Here is a 13479-nt window from a genome sequence, read left to right as displayed (position 1 = left end):
GTAGGAGAAGGATCTGCCACCGGAGGGGGACGGTGGCGAGGGCGAGGCTCGCGGATCGCAGTTGGCGGGTCCGTGTGTAGAAATTGAGTCTGTCGTTGAGGTAGGTGGGGCCGGCGTTGTGGAGTGCTTTGTGTGCATGAGTGAGGAGCTTGAAGGTGACCCTTTTGTCGATGGGAAGCCAGTGGAGCTCTTTGAGGTGAGGGGTGATGTGGCTGTGGCGGGGTGCGTTGGTGATGAGTCGGGCTGAGGCGTTTTGGATGCGTTGGAGGCGTTGGAGGTGTTTTGCTGGGATTCCTGCATAGAGTGCGTTGCCGTAGTCCAATCTGCTGCTGACGAGGGCGTGGGTCACTGTCTTCCTGGTGTCGGTCGGGATCCACTTGTAGATCCTGCAAAGGGTGCGGAGGGTGTTGTAGCAGGAGGAGGTGACGGCGCTGACCTGTCTGTCCATGGAGAGTGCGGAGTCGAGGATGAATCCCAAGTTGCGGGCGTGGTTGGTGGGCGTCGGAGCCGTTCCAAGGGTGGTGGGCCACCACGAGTCATCCCAGGCGGAGGGGGATGTCCCGAGGATGAGGATTTCTGTCTTGTCGGTGTTGAGTTTCAGGCGGCTATTTCTCATCCAGTCGGCGACTGCTTTCATTCCTTCGTGGAGGTTGGCTTTGGCGGTGGCGGGGTCGTTGGTGAGGGAGAGGATGAGCTGGGTGTCGTCGGCGTAGGTGATGATGTTGAGGTCGTGACGTCGGGCCACTTGTGCTAGGGGGGCCATGTAAATGTTGAACAGCATTGGGCTCAGGGAGGAGCCCTGGTGGACGCCGCAGATGATGTTGTTGGCTTCTAAGCGGAAGGGTGGGAGGCGGACGGTCTGTGTTCTGCCGGAGAGGGCATGGGGATTGCCTTTAGATATCTTTTAAGAGTAGCTTTCCATTCATTGGGAGCAGATAGAGATGTGGAGTTTGGGGTCTCTAAACTCACTATATAAAAATATTTTTTTTGGTAAAGGTGGTTTTTAGATTGTCTGTTTGAAAATGCCACTTTTATGAAGTGCAAAACTACAATGGTTCATCCGGAGACTGTTTAACATCTTTGTTGTACACTTAATGATCCGTACACACTAGGAATTAAATTCCGAGCATGCAGCATACCATTACAAAAAATAATCAAAAAACCACACCGTAAACAAATTCACTTTTAATTATTCCATATATAATTCTAAAAAACCTACCACATCAAGAAGGAAAAGAGGACAGAAAAATTGTCAAAAGTAAAGTGCTAATGACTAGAAGATATAGAATTAGACAACTAATCCATAATATATCTATAAAAAACTTCAATTTAAGGAGCGTGTTGGTTGACCATTTGTACAGTTAAGTCAAAATCATTTCCTCTGGGTCATATTCCCGTAATCTCTACTGTCCTCATCTTGACTTGATAAACCAATCCAGGCTACAACAATATCATCAACATTTTGACCCCATCACAACACAAGGGACAATTCCATGCTCCCAAGCGGGTCTTCATCAGGACTCAGAGGTAGGGATGATCTATAATAAAAAAACAGACATAAATGTCCTACCTTGATTCTAAGTCACTAGGATACGTCTTATGTGCTACATGTTATCTATATTTTTACACACCCATTCACTTCCTTCTACAGAGAGATATCAACGCCAGATTCCAGTACAGAACTCTTCAAACTGGTCCCCAAACTTTCACAGATCTAAAAGAATTTTTAACAGACTTGCCTTATCCGATGTCTTTCCATCAGTGAATCATGTATTATAAAATACTTATTCCAAAGTCTCTCACCAATATTATATAATTTCCTCCATACCCAACATCTTCTTCATACAGCTAGGGGGTGCATTTGACACGGTAATTCCCAATTACTCTTTAGAATCCCTTAAAAATAATTTTGGAAGATAAATTTCACCCTTATAAACAACAATTCGATCACTTCATTAAATTAGGTTTCACTTTCAATTCAGAAATCCCTCATCAATCCCAATTATCTTCAAAAAGAGGCATCCCCGTGGGTGTTTACATTTCCCAGGGATGCAGTAGCTCAACATGCCACAAACTCATACTGGGCCGCCTTCGTAATAATTAATTAACAATTAATTATCGACTTCACAGGGGTTGAGTATCACTTCTTCAACCCGTCTATGGAGCCAGAGACTCGCATAACTGCCGGAGTTAATCGTCCGACTCCACACACAAAGAGACCTACGTCCTCAGTGTTGATACAGTGCGAAGTAAAATTTGCGCTTAAATCAACTTTGTCTGCGTCCGTGTGCACGTTACATTCAGGAATGTTAAGAATGCAACAGCCGCTCTGTTCCTCCTCGATGCTTGCCATCATCGCTTTCCTCATCTCAATCCCACTACATCGATCCCATCCAGGTGCCGGGTTCTGCATGTGACATCCATTGGAAGGAATACCATTTCTTGAAAGCGATTACACCAAACTAAGAAAACTTGATCCAGTGTTGTTTAGCACTGCATTACCAAGCCTTACAATTATCGCACACATTCAAATGTGTTGAACTATTAAAAAAGTAATGGAAGCGCCTCATCTTCACCATCATCATTATCCTTGTCTATATCCTTATATATTGATACCTATCCTAAGGATGGGTTATCAATGCAACATAATTTTGGGAGAAGTCAAATAATATTTCTTGAAGGTGATCGTACCTGCCGTTTCACCCCACATTGCCAAACCTTAACCATGTCCACCTCCATCATCAGAACAGAGAAACAATACCCTCTAATCAATTGTTACATGGCCATAATTCAAATCAGCCATATCCCTTAAAAACCTTAAATGACAAACTATATATACCATTGTATAGTATAGGTAATAAATGGGCAAAGGTCATCGTATTTCAATCAAGCAAAACGGTCCATCTCTAACATGAAATCAGGAAAATATATATTCGTGCTCATCTCAAGATATATTCTCATCAACAAGTCATTTATTCATTCGTCGAACTTGCCTACCAGGCTAGCTATTTCCTCAGATTCATTGAGACCCTGGGAAACAGTGCCCAATAGAAGAATCCATTTACATTCACATAGGTTGAGGGATGATAGTTAAGTCACCTTCTCGCAGGTTCATATTGATCTTTTCAATCACCAACCATCTCATGGAATCTGCTGAATGATTCAATGTTGTAAAATGGTCAACCAAGGGCGCCGCATGTACCTTGCATCTAATGCGACTGCGGTGTTGTAAAATGCACACTTTTATCTTCTGTCTTGTCTGTCCTACTTATACTAAGTCACATGGACATTTAAACACATAAATTACATTCATGCTGTTACAGTTAGTATGTTCTTTCAATGTAACAGTCAGGTATTTATATTTAAAAAAAAATTGTTTCCAGACATAGGGGGTCATTACAACCCTGGCGGATGGTGTAAAAGGTGGGGTAATACCGCAAACAGGCCGGCGGAAAAAAAAAGGGAATTATGACCCTGGCGGTAACCGCAAACAAAGAGCGCACTTTAACACTTCGCCCGCCACGGCGGTACAGACAAACAGCGTGGCGGTCACCGCCAACAGACAGGCCAATGCAGTCAAAAATATCACCTTAACAACCCACAATCCCCCCGGAAGAATGCAAAGACAAAGCGAGATCCGTTCAAATATTGTAATGTGCCAATATACATGTCATATAAAAATATACTGAATCATATCTCAAAATCTGTCATATTTATATATACAAGAAGTGGTGCAGATATGCACACAACAATGTCCGTGCACCAACAGTCCAAAAATGCATGGGCGAGGTCCACAATAGATACCTGACCAAAATCAGAGAGAACACTGCCGGGGCATCAGATTGAAACACTACAGGCACCTCAGGGGGAAGGGAAGGGGGGGCACCTCAGCCAGATGAATGCGAAGCCAGATCCACGACGGGGCTCCATGCCCATTGATGTATCCTGGGGAGTGCAAAGCCACAGTCTCTCAAGTCTCTACAGTGGGTGGGTTGCCCACTGGACCATCCTGGGGAGTGCAAAGCCACAGTCTCTCAAGTCTCTACTGTGGGTGGCTTGCCCACTGGACCATCCTGTGGAGTGCAAAGCCACAGTCTCTCAAGTCTCTACAGTGGGTGGCTTGCCCACTGTGCCATCCTGGGGAGTGCAAAGCCACAGTCTCTCAAGTCTCTACAGTGGGTGGTTTGCCCACTGTGCCATCCTGGGGAGTGCAAAACCACATTGACGCAAGTAGATGCAGTTCTCAACTGGTACTGGGTGGGACTGGTGGCCAGACTGGATGAGTCTCCCCGTGAAAGTTCCTGTCCTGTCACTGTCCCAGCTGCACATGGGAGAAGGATGCCTGATGTGGCGTCCTATTCATACCCACACGGTGTTTGCCCGGATCAGCGTTCTTCACCATGGCGGTCTTGGCCTTGTTCAGCGGTGCTTTGCCATGGCTGGCTATGGACTATTCAGCGGTCTTCACCATGGTGGTCTTGGCCTTGTTCAGCGGTGCTTTGCCATGGCTGGCTATGGACTGTTCAGCGGTCTTCACCATGGTGGTCTTGGCCTTGTTCAGCGGTGCTTTGTCATGGCTGGCTATGGACTGTTCAGCGGTCTTCACCATGGCGGTCTTGGCCTTGTTCAGCGGTGCTTTGCCATGGCTGGCTATGGACTGTTCAGAGGTAGCCTGAGATGGCGGTTCAGATACTGACATTGGTGTGTGGCATGACGAACTCCACACTGGACATTGGGGTGTGGCATGACGAACTCCACACTGGACATTGGGGTGTGGAATGACGTTCCATCATCGCCCAGTGGGGCTGTTGGATCCTGGTCCCTCCTGGGCACTGACTCCGGCGGTGGTCTCCTGACTAGTAACGATACTTGTGCCCTCCTGGGCACTGACTCTGGTGGTGGTCTCCTGACCAGTAACGATACTCGGGCCCTCCTGGGCACTGACTCTGGCGGTGGTCTCCTGACCAGTAACGATACTCGGGCCCTCCTGGGCACTGACTCTGGCGGTGGTCTCCTGACCAGTAACGACGGTGCTGGCGGTTGTGTCTGAACCACCGGAAATGATGGCGCACTTCTCCGCCGTGACACTCACAACAGGCTGGGCAGACTTCCTCGGAACCTTCCCCACCTTCTTTGGAGTTACAGCTGACTCACCAATCACCTTCAATCCCATTTCACTTGTTGTCCCACCAGGAGTCTTGACACGGCCCCGTCGTCCACTCTCCAATTTCGGTACCTTTAAAGGGGGTGGGCTGACAGTGCCTTGGCTCCGGCTCCTACTGCCTGCCCTGGTGGACGGTGCACTCCAAAAACATGGAACACGCACCACTGGTACTGGAGGCTTTTTGGCTGAAGGGCTAAGACGGGACTGATGAACTGGAGGGGGGGCGGGGGCAAACAGGTCAATTTGACAGAGGGACAGTTTCTGACGGACACTGGGATGGGTAGTTGGAGGGGGTCTGGGAGTGGAGGTAGAGGAGGTGGTTGTAGTAGGTGTCACTTTAGGTGTTTTGGGTGCAGGTGCAGGTACTGGAGGCTGTCGTGAGGTGGATGGATGTTGGGTGAGTGATTGCCGGCGTTTGTGTACTTTGGGAGGGGGCGTCACAGACACACTGGGAGAGGACACAGGGGACATGTAAATGGCAGTGGAGGTGGTGAGTGCAGGTGAGCGGTTTGTGGTGCTGGGTGTTCTGGTGCGAGTCTTAGTGCCTGTAGATGTGGTGCATGCAGGTGTGTGTGTAGACGACACTGGGAGGGAGGAGGGAGAAGAGGAGGAGGGGGACACAGTGGAGTCAGTGGATGTTGCTGTGTCTGTATGGGTGTGATGCTTGTGTGAGTGCCTGTGGTGTGTGTGGTGCCTATGTTTGCTTGAGCTACTTGTGTGTGTTGACTTGTGTGCCTGCTGGTCTGTAGGTGTGCTTGGGATGGGCTGGGGTACAGGGGATTGGGTCTGGGTGGAGGAGGTTGGAGGGGGAGGCTGGACACAGGGACAATGGCTGCCATCAGTGCTGAAGCCAGAGATTGCAGGGTTCGCTGAAGGACAGCCTGACCAGAATGAATGCCTTCCAGGAATGCATTACCGTGTTTCAACTCTCGTTCTACACCCTGGATGGCATTCACAATGGTAGACTGCCCAACAGTGAGTGACCTGAGGAGGTCAATGGCCTCCTCACTGAGGGCAGCAGGGGTGACTGGGGCAGGGCCTGAGGTGCCTGGGGCGAAGGTGATGCCCACCCTCCTGGGTGAGCGGGCACGGGACACACGCTGAGGGGCTGCTGGGAGGGCGGTGCTGATAGGGGAGGTGGCGGCTGTACCTGTAGAAGTGGGGCGCACAGATGGTGCCGCCACCACAGGGGAGCTCCCATCGGCGGACGAGTCCATGTCGCTGTTTGGTGATCCTCTGGCCGACGTGAAGCTCCCCTCGCCCTCCGTCCCACTGGTAAATTCAGAGTCTGTGGTGTGGCCCTCCATGGCAATGTGGGATGCAGCTCCCTCGTGCTCCGGTGCCACTGTACCTCCGCCTGTTGATGCTGATGTACAAAAGGACAGGGAGAGCAGGAAAAGGGGGGAGACAGAAGAAAGAGAGTTTTAGTGCATGGCATACCGCTACAGTTGGCGGACAAGACAGACGCAGCAGCCCCATGCATTACGCCGTGCTCCTGACCTCTGCACATGCTATTTCTGGGAAATGGCCTACATGGCAATAGTAGTAATCTGCCCACATGGATGGCAAAGGGGCAACTATACATCAACTTCCCTCTGTTTTGAGCTGGGTTTGAGTGCCTACATAACGGAGGGGCCTTGCCTACCTAACTCGCCCTGGCCTAGGGACACCCACAACCCACCACCCCCACCCAGACACCTCCACTGCACGCAAAGTCCATATGATGAGGTAGTACTCACCCCCTTGTGTCTGCTGTGATGTCCTTAAGCGCCCATCCAACTCCGGGTAGGCCACCGCCAGGATCCGGAACATCAGGGGGGTCATGGTGCGACGGGCACCCCTCCCACGTTGGGAGGCCATCCCCAGCTGAGCCTCCACCGTCTTCTTGCTGCAGCGGCGAATGTCCTCCCATCTCTTACGGCAGTGGGTGCCCCGTCTCTGGTGGGCCCCCAGGGTCCGGACTTCCTTGGCGATGGCACGCCAAATGTCCCTCTTCTGGTGGGCGCTGACCTACATGACATGCACAAGGAAAGAGGACAGTCATTACCTACTGCACCGTCGTTGTGATTGGCCCCCTCCCAACTCTATCCCTGTGGCCCATTCATCCCCATGCATAACTGTTCTATGTACTCTGCCCCCTTCCCTCATCCACCCAGCCCTCGCCACCCAAGCCTAGCCCATCCAACGTGCTCCCTGTGTACTAACCTGTTGGTCTGGAGGACCGTAGAGTAGCGTGTACTGGGGGAGGACCCCATCCACAAGTTTCTCCAGCTCCTGTGCAGTGAAGGCAGGGGCCCTTTCCCCAGACGCAGCAGCCATCGTCGCTTCCAGACCGAGGTCACAGCAGCACTAGCAGTGTAGGCCCTCTCCTGTCGAAGGTCAGGTATCTAGTGATTGAAGAGATAGAAAATGGTGGTGACGTCCGTGGCGGTGATGTCCGCGGCGGTGCGCATCATCACCGGCGGCGCACCTGTTCATTGGCTCCTGTGACCCATAGGGTCCAATGTTAACCAATGCAGCATTGCGCTGTGCTCTACGACCGCTTACTGCAATGGTGTCCAACGCCAGCGCAGTTACCCCACAATCCCATTGTCCCAGTTTAGAGGTCAGGCAGCCGCCATTTCAGGGGCCCACATGGCTTCAATTACTACTGCATCACACATACCGAGGCCTACACTCAAAACGTTTCCCGGATGGGTTAATTGTCTGTTGTAGTCTTGTGTGTGACTGTGGGTACATACCTGGAGGAATGCTGACAGTTTCTTCGCTGTTGTCCTTCTTAGGCACCGTCAGTTGGGACATATTGGAAGATGGCGGAATCCGCCGGTGTACCGACCGCTGGTGGACCTGTTGACAATGGAAGAGCGACATGTCATTGTGACTTACCGGTTTGACCGTGCCACAATCCAGGACTATGTACCCAGTTGGAGCCAGACCTGATGTCACCAATCCGCCATCCGACTGGAATCCCCCCTGACGTGCAGGTGCTGTCAGTGCTGCATTTCCTTGCAAGTGGGTCTTTTCAGACAACAGTGGCCATGGCATCAGGGATGTCCCAGCCTATGTTTTCCAACGTCTTGTCCAGAGTGTTGTCTTCCCTGCTGAAACACGGAAGGAGATACATCATTTTCCCTGAGGTGGAGGATTTGCCTCCCGTGAAAGGTGATTTCTATGCCCTTGGACATATCCCCAACGTCATAGGTGCCATTGATGGGACCCATGTAGCTCTGGTCCCCCCCCGCAGGAATGAACAGGTGTACAGGAACAGGAAGAGTTATCATTCTATGAATGTCCAGATGGTCTGTTTGGCAGACCAGTACATCTTGCAGGTAAATGCTATGTTCCCTGGCTCAGTGCATGATGCCTACACCCTGCGGAATAGCAGCATCCCTGATATGATGGGTCAACTCCAGAGGCACCGTGTATGGCTATTGGGGGACTCTGGTTACCCCCAACCTGTCCTGGCTATTGACCCCAGTGAGGAATCCCAGGACCAGGGCAGAGGAACGGTACAATGAGGCCCATGGCCGGACTAGGAGGGTGATGGAGCGGACCTTCGGCCTCCTGAAGGCCAGGTTCAGGTGCCTCCATATGACTGGTGGATCCCTATTCTACTCACCGAAGAAGGTGTGCAACATCATCTTCGCCTGCTCCATGCTCCATAACTTGGCATTGCGACACCAGGTGCCTTTTCTGCAGGAGGATGATCCAGATGACGGTGTTGTTGCAGCGGGGGAGCCTGGGGAGCCTGTGGACAGTGATGAGGAGGAAGCTGATGGAGATGAAAACGACAACAGGGAGTCAGTCATACAGCAATATTTTCAGTGAGACACAGGTGAGTACATTTTCATGTTTCACATTATATTAACTTTCACACGTCTACCTCTATCCTGTACCTACATTTCACTCCCTATTTGTTAACTGAGTTGTCCCCTTCCATGTCAGTTTCACTATTGTGGTAACCTACGTGTCAACAGCTTGCACCCTTGAAAGGCTTGTGATGTGTGACATTGGTATGTTGGCCTTCCAATGGGTAACCTTTTTTAACACTGTAATTGACAATACAAAGTTCACAATCATTGACTGACTCCAGTTTTATTAGTGTTTCAAGGGTGTTTATTTAAGTCATAACAATGAAGGGGGGTTGTGAAATGGGGATGGGTGATGGTGGAGGAATGTCCATGGCAGAGTCCAGTCTATTAGTCTCACAGGTACATTGCACATCTGGCCATTGGAAGTGGAGCTGGGGCAGTTCCGATTTGGACAGGGTAACAAAGTGGGACAGTGGGAGGACGATCAGGGTGGTCTTATTTCCTGGCAGGAGTCTTGCCATCTTGCTCTGTCCTGTTCCTGGATCTCAGGGCCTGCTTGCGTGGTGGTGGTCCGTCTGCAGGGGATGGGGTGCTGGTGTGTTGGTCCTGTGGCGGTGCCTCCTGTCCACTAGTGCCGGCGGAGGTGGTGGGCATTTCATCGTCGTGGCTAGTGTCAGAGGCCCCTTGGAGTGCCACGGTGTCCCTCAAGGTCTTTTGAATGTCCGTCAGCACCCCTACAATGGTGTCAGGGCGGAGCCGATGGTCCTGAGCTCCTCCCTGAACCCCAAATACTGTTCCTCCTGCAGACGCAGGGTCTCCTGCAACTTGGCCAGTACTGTTGCCATCGTCTCCTGGGAGTGGTGGTATGCTCCCATGATGGAGGAGAGGGCCATGTGGAGAGTAGATTCCCTTGGCCTGTCCTCCCTCTGTCGCACAGCAGCCCTCCCAGTTCCCCTGTGTTCCTGTGCCTCTGTCCCCTGGACCGTGTGCCCACTACCACTGCCCCCAGGTCCCCGTTGTTGGGGTGGTGGGTTCGCCTGGGTGCCCTGTAGTGGTGGACACACCGCTGATTGACCTGTCCTGGGTAGGGAGGTTTGGGCCCCCTGGGTGGGTGCTGTGCTGGTGTTTCCAGAGGGTGGCAGTTCGGTGTTGGGCTGTGGCTGGGCAAGGGGAACCGACTGTCCTGAGGCCCACGATGGTCCGGGCTGGTCATCAAGATCCAGTGGGGCAGAGCTGCTGTCGTCACTGTGGGCCTCTTCTGGGGGTGAAGTGGTGGTGTCTGGACCCTCTGGTGTGGTGACGTTCCTTTGGGTTCCTGCGGGGGTATGAGTACATGATTATTGCATGTGTGTGTTTCATGATGTGCAATGTTTGGGTGTGCCTGTACCCCAGTGCAGGCATTCCTGTGTGGGGGCTTGTGTGGTGATAGTTGGGGGGTGTTGTGGGTCTGTGCAGTGGACATGCTTTAGTGATGGGTATCCATGCTTAGTTAGGTCATGCAGGTTTTGGGGTTGGGATGGGTGGTTGGTGTCATGGGTAGATAGGTGAGGATTTGGAGTGATAGGGGAGGGTGTGAGGGTGGGGGTGTGTGATAGCACGCAGGTAGGGTGGGGGATATGATTGTTGAATTTTGACTTACCAGTGTCCGTTCCTCCAACGACTCCTGCGAGGCCCTCAGGATGCAAGATGGACAAGACTTGCTCCTCCCATGTTGTTAGTTGTGGGGGAGGAGGTGGGGGTCCGCCGCCAGTCCGCTGTACCGCGATGTTGTGCCTGGATACCGTGGAACGCACCTTCCCCCGTAGGTCGTTCCACCTCTTCCTGATGTCCTCCCTATTTCTTGGGTGCTGTCCCACAGCGTTGACCCTGTCGACTATTCTTTGCCATAGCTCCATCTTCCTGGCTATTGATGTGTGCTGTACCTGTGAGCCAAATAGCTGTGGCTCTACCCGGACGATTTCCTCAACCATGACCCTGAGCTCCTCCTCGGAGAAGCGGGGGTGTCTTTGGCGTGCCATGGGGTGGTGTGGGTGAGGTGTGGGGCAGTGTATGTGTTGATGAGTGTGGTGAGTGTAGTGGTATGTGGTGTTTTGTGCGTGGGTGTTGTGTGGGTGATGGTGTAGTGTGCCTCTGTGTGATGGGGTTCTCTATTCTGTGCTGTCTCTCTCTGGCCTTCTCTCAGAAATTCTGGTCGTAGGGGTTTGTGTGTGATGTGGGTGTGTGTTTTATATTGTATTGGGTGTGTGGGAGTGGTGTTTGTATGTGTATCAGGTGTGTATTTGGAATTGTCCAATGTGGCGGTGTTTCTGAAATGTGTGTGTATTTTGAGCGCAGCGGTGTGTACCGCCAATGGAATACCGCGGTTGAAAGACCGCCGCGTGGATTCGTGGGTCGTAATAGCATGGGCGTGTTTCTGTTGGCGTGGAGGATTTGTTTTCGCCAGTTTATCACTGACCTTTGGTGTGGCGGAGTTGTGTGGGTGTCTGAATTTCGGCGGATTCCGAGATGTGTGTCATAATAGCTGTGGCGGTCTACCGCGGCTGCGGCGGTGTATTGGTGGTCTGCACGGCGGTAAGCGCCTTATACCGCCAAGGTCGTAATGACCACCATAGTGTGCAGGCTTTACAGTGGCCACATTTAGAGTTACCCACAATCTTCGGTAGATTCCACATTGTAAGTAAGGAAGGTTTAGGAAGTTCAGCCAAAAAAAGAGCTGACCACCAAATCCTTGATGTTTTTACCTCTTCTAAATGCATACATGGGGGGATCCTGTAGGCCCACCTCATCTGCAATCAGAGTCCAATACTGATTAATGATCTTTTTTATTTCAGTGCTCGTGTAAAAAGTAGTTATACATATAATCCTCGTCACACCATCGTTTATCCGTTTACCTACTATAGTATTGTTCGAGATAGTCTGGGGGCCAGATCCACAAGACCACAATTTCAATATAAATCTAATAAAGACTCTACCAAACAAGCTCTTGAGGGTTCTACAAAATGCTGGGATAAAAAACATCAAACACCTAGGGGAGAATCCCCGCATACGGAGACCCCACAGAATAGATATAGGGGGTCATTATGACCCCGGCGGATGGTGGAACCATGGCGGTAATACCGCCAACAGGCTGGCGGTGTCCAGCAGGTGTATGAAGACCATGGCGCATTCGCCACGGTTGTACCGCCAGTCCTGCCAGGATACCGCCAGGCTGCAGCCGGGCGATCATAATCCGCCAGGGCATGGGGATTATGAGTCCCCAAATGCCAGCCTGTCCATGGCGGTAAACACCATCATGGAAAGGCTGGCAGTAAGGGGGACTCGGGGTACCCCTGGGGGCCCCTGCACTGCCCATGCACTTGGCATGGGCAGTGCAGGGGCCCCCAGGCACAGCCCCATCACGCATTTCACTGCCCGAATTACGGGCAGTGAAATGCGCGACGGGTGCAGTGGCACCCACTGCACATCAACATTGCTGCCTGCTCTATTACGAGCCGGCTTCAATGTTGTTGTGACTTTTCTGTTGGTCCAGCAGGCAGAAACGCTGTTTCCATTCCCTAGCCCAGCAGAAAAGTCATATTAGGGCACCAAGCATACCGCCAGCACTGGCGGTATGTTGGCGCCCGCAGCTTCAGCAGTCTTTAGAAAAGACCGCCGAAGTCGTAATGAGGGCCATAATCTCAGAAATTGAGATAATATGAAAATGCCTGACAGCTATCAATACACTGAAACACACCAATCTCGTTCCTTTCAGGACTCACAGGAAAAACGCAGTGAGAGAGGTGAGCAGTCAAAGCGAAGAACTGAGTACGTAAAACTGAGACAGGATTCTCAACGCTCTACAGAAGTTTCGGTTAAAAAAAGAAGAGAAACTTCCCCAACAAAAACCCAAATTAAAAAAGAAGAAAGTGGCACCAGTTGCGATTCATCATGCCGCTCAAGAAGAGGGCTCTATTGAAGAACAAGAAGTGGTCACTAGCGCTACTAGACAGCGCGGCAGAGGTCACAGTAGTTCGCCTGAATCTTCAAGAGCATCTGGAGGGGAAAGCAACTGATGACTTCTTACAAGTTGAAACTGCAGACATGCGGGTCTCCACGGCCGATAGGTTGTACGAACTAACGTTACAGTTAGAAGGAGACATTGAACACACAATAGACGCAATCTTTTGGGACTGCATCGTAAAAATCTATAATATTCTACTGGCCAAAAAGGATTGGCCACCAGAATTTGTCCCTACTTGCCCATATGGGAAGATGTTATCAAACCTTCTTTCTTGCCCCTTGTCCTGATGAGCTCGCAGAGTCCTACGCCATCAATTGGGCATCAGCTCAGGCACCTGCGTTATATCACAACCATATAGGGTGGGATAAAGATTCCTCCTATTGTGTAATTCGAATTAAAAATCAACCTCAACCCCAATATCCAATAAAGCATGATGCTAAAGTACCCGAGAGGGAAATCCTCACACAACTTGAGTACCAGGCCGTAATCAAACCCTGTGTCTC

The sequence above is a fragment of the Pleurodeles waltl genome, chromosome 8, assembly GCF_031143425.1.
Source record: "Pleurodeles waltl isolate 20211129_DDA chromosome 8, aPleWal1.hap1.20221129, whole genome shotgun sequence".
NCBI lineage: Eukaryota > Metazoa > Chordata > Amphibia > Caudata > Salamandridae > Pleurodeles > Pleurodeles waltl.
Note: the sequence above shows the minus strand (reverse complement) of the source record.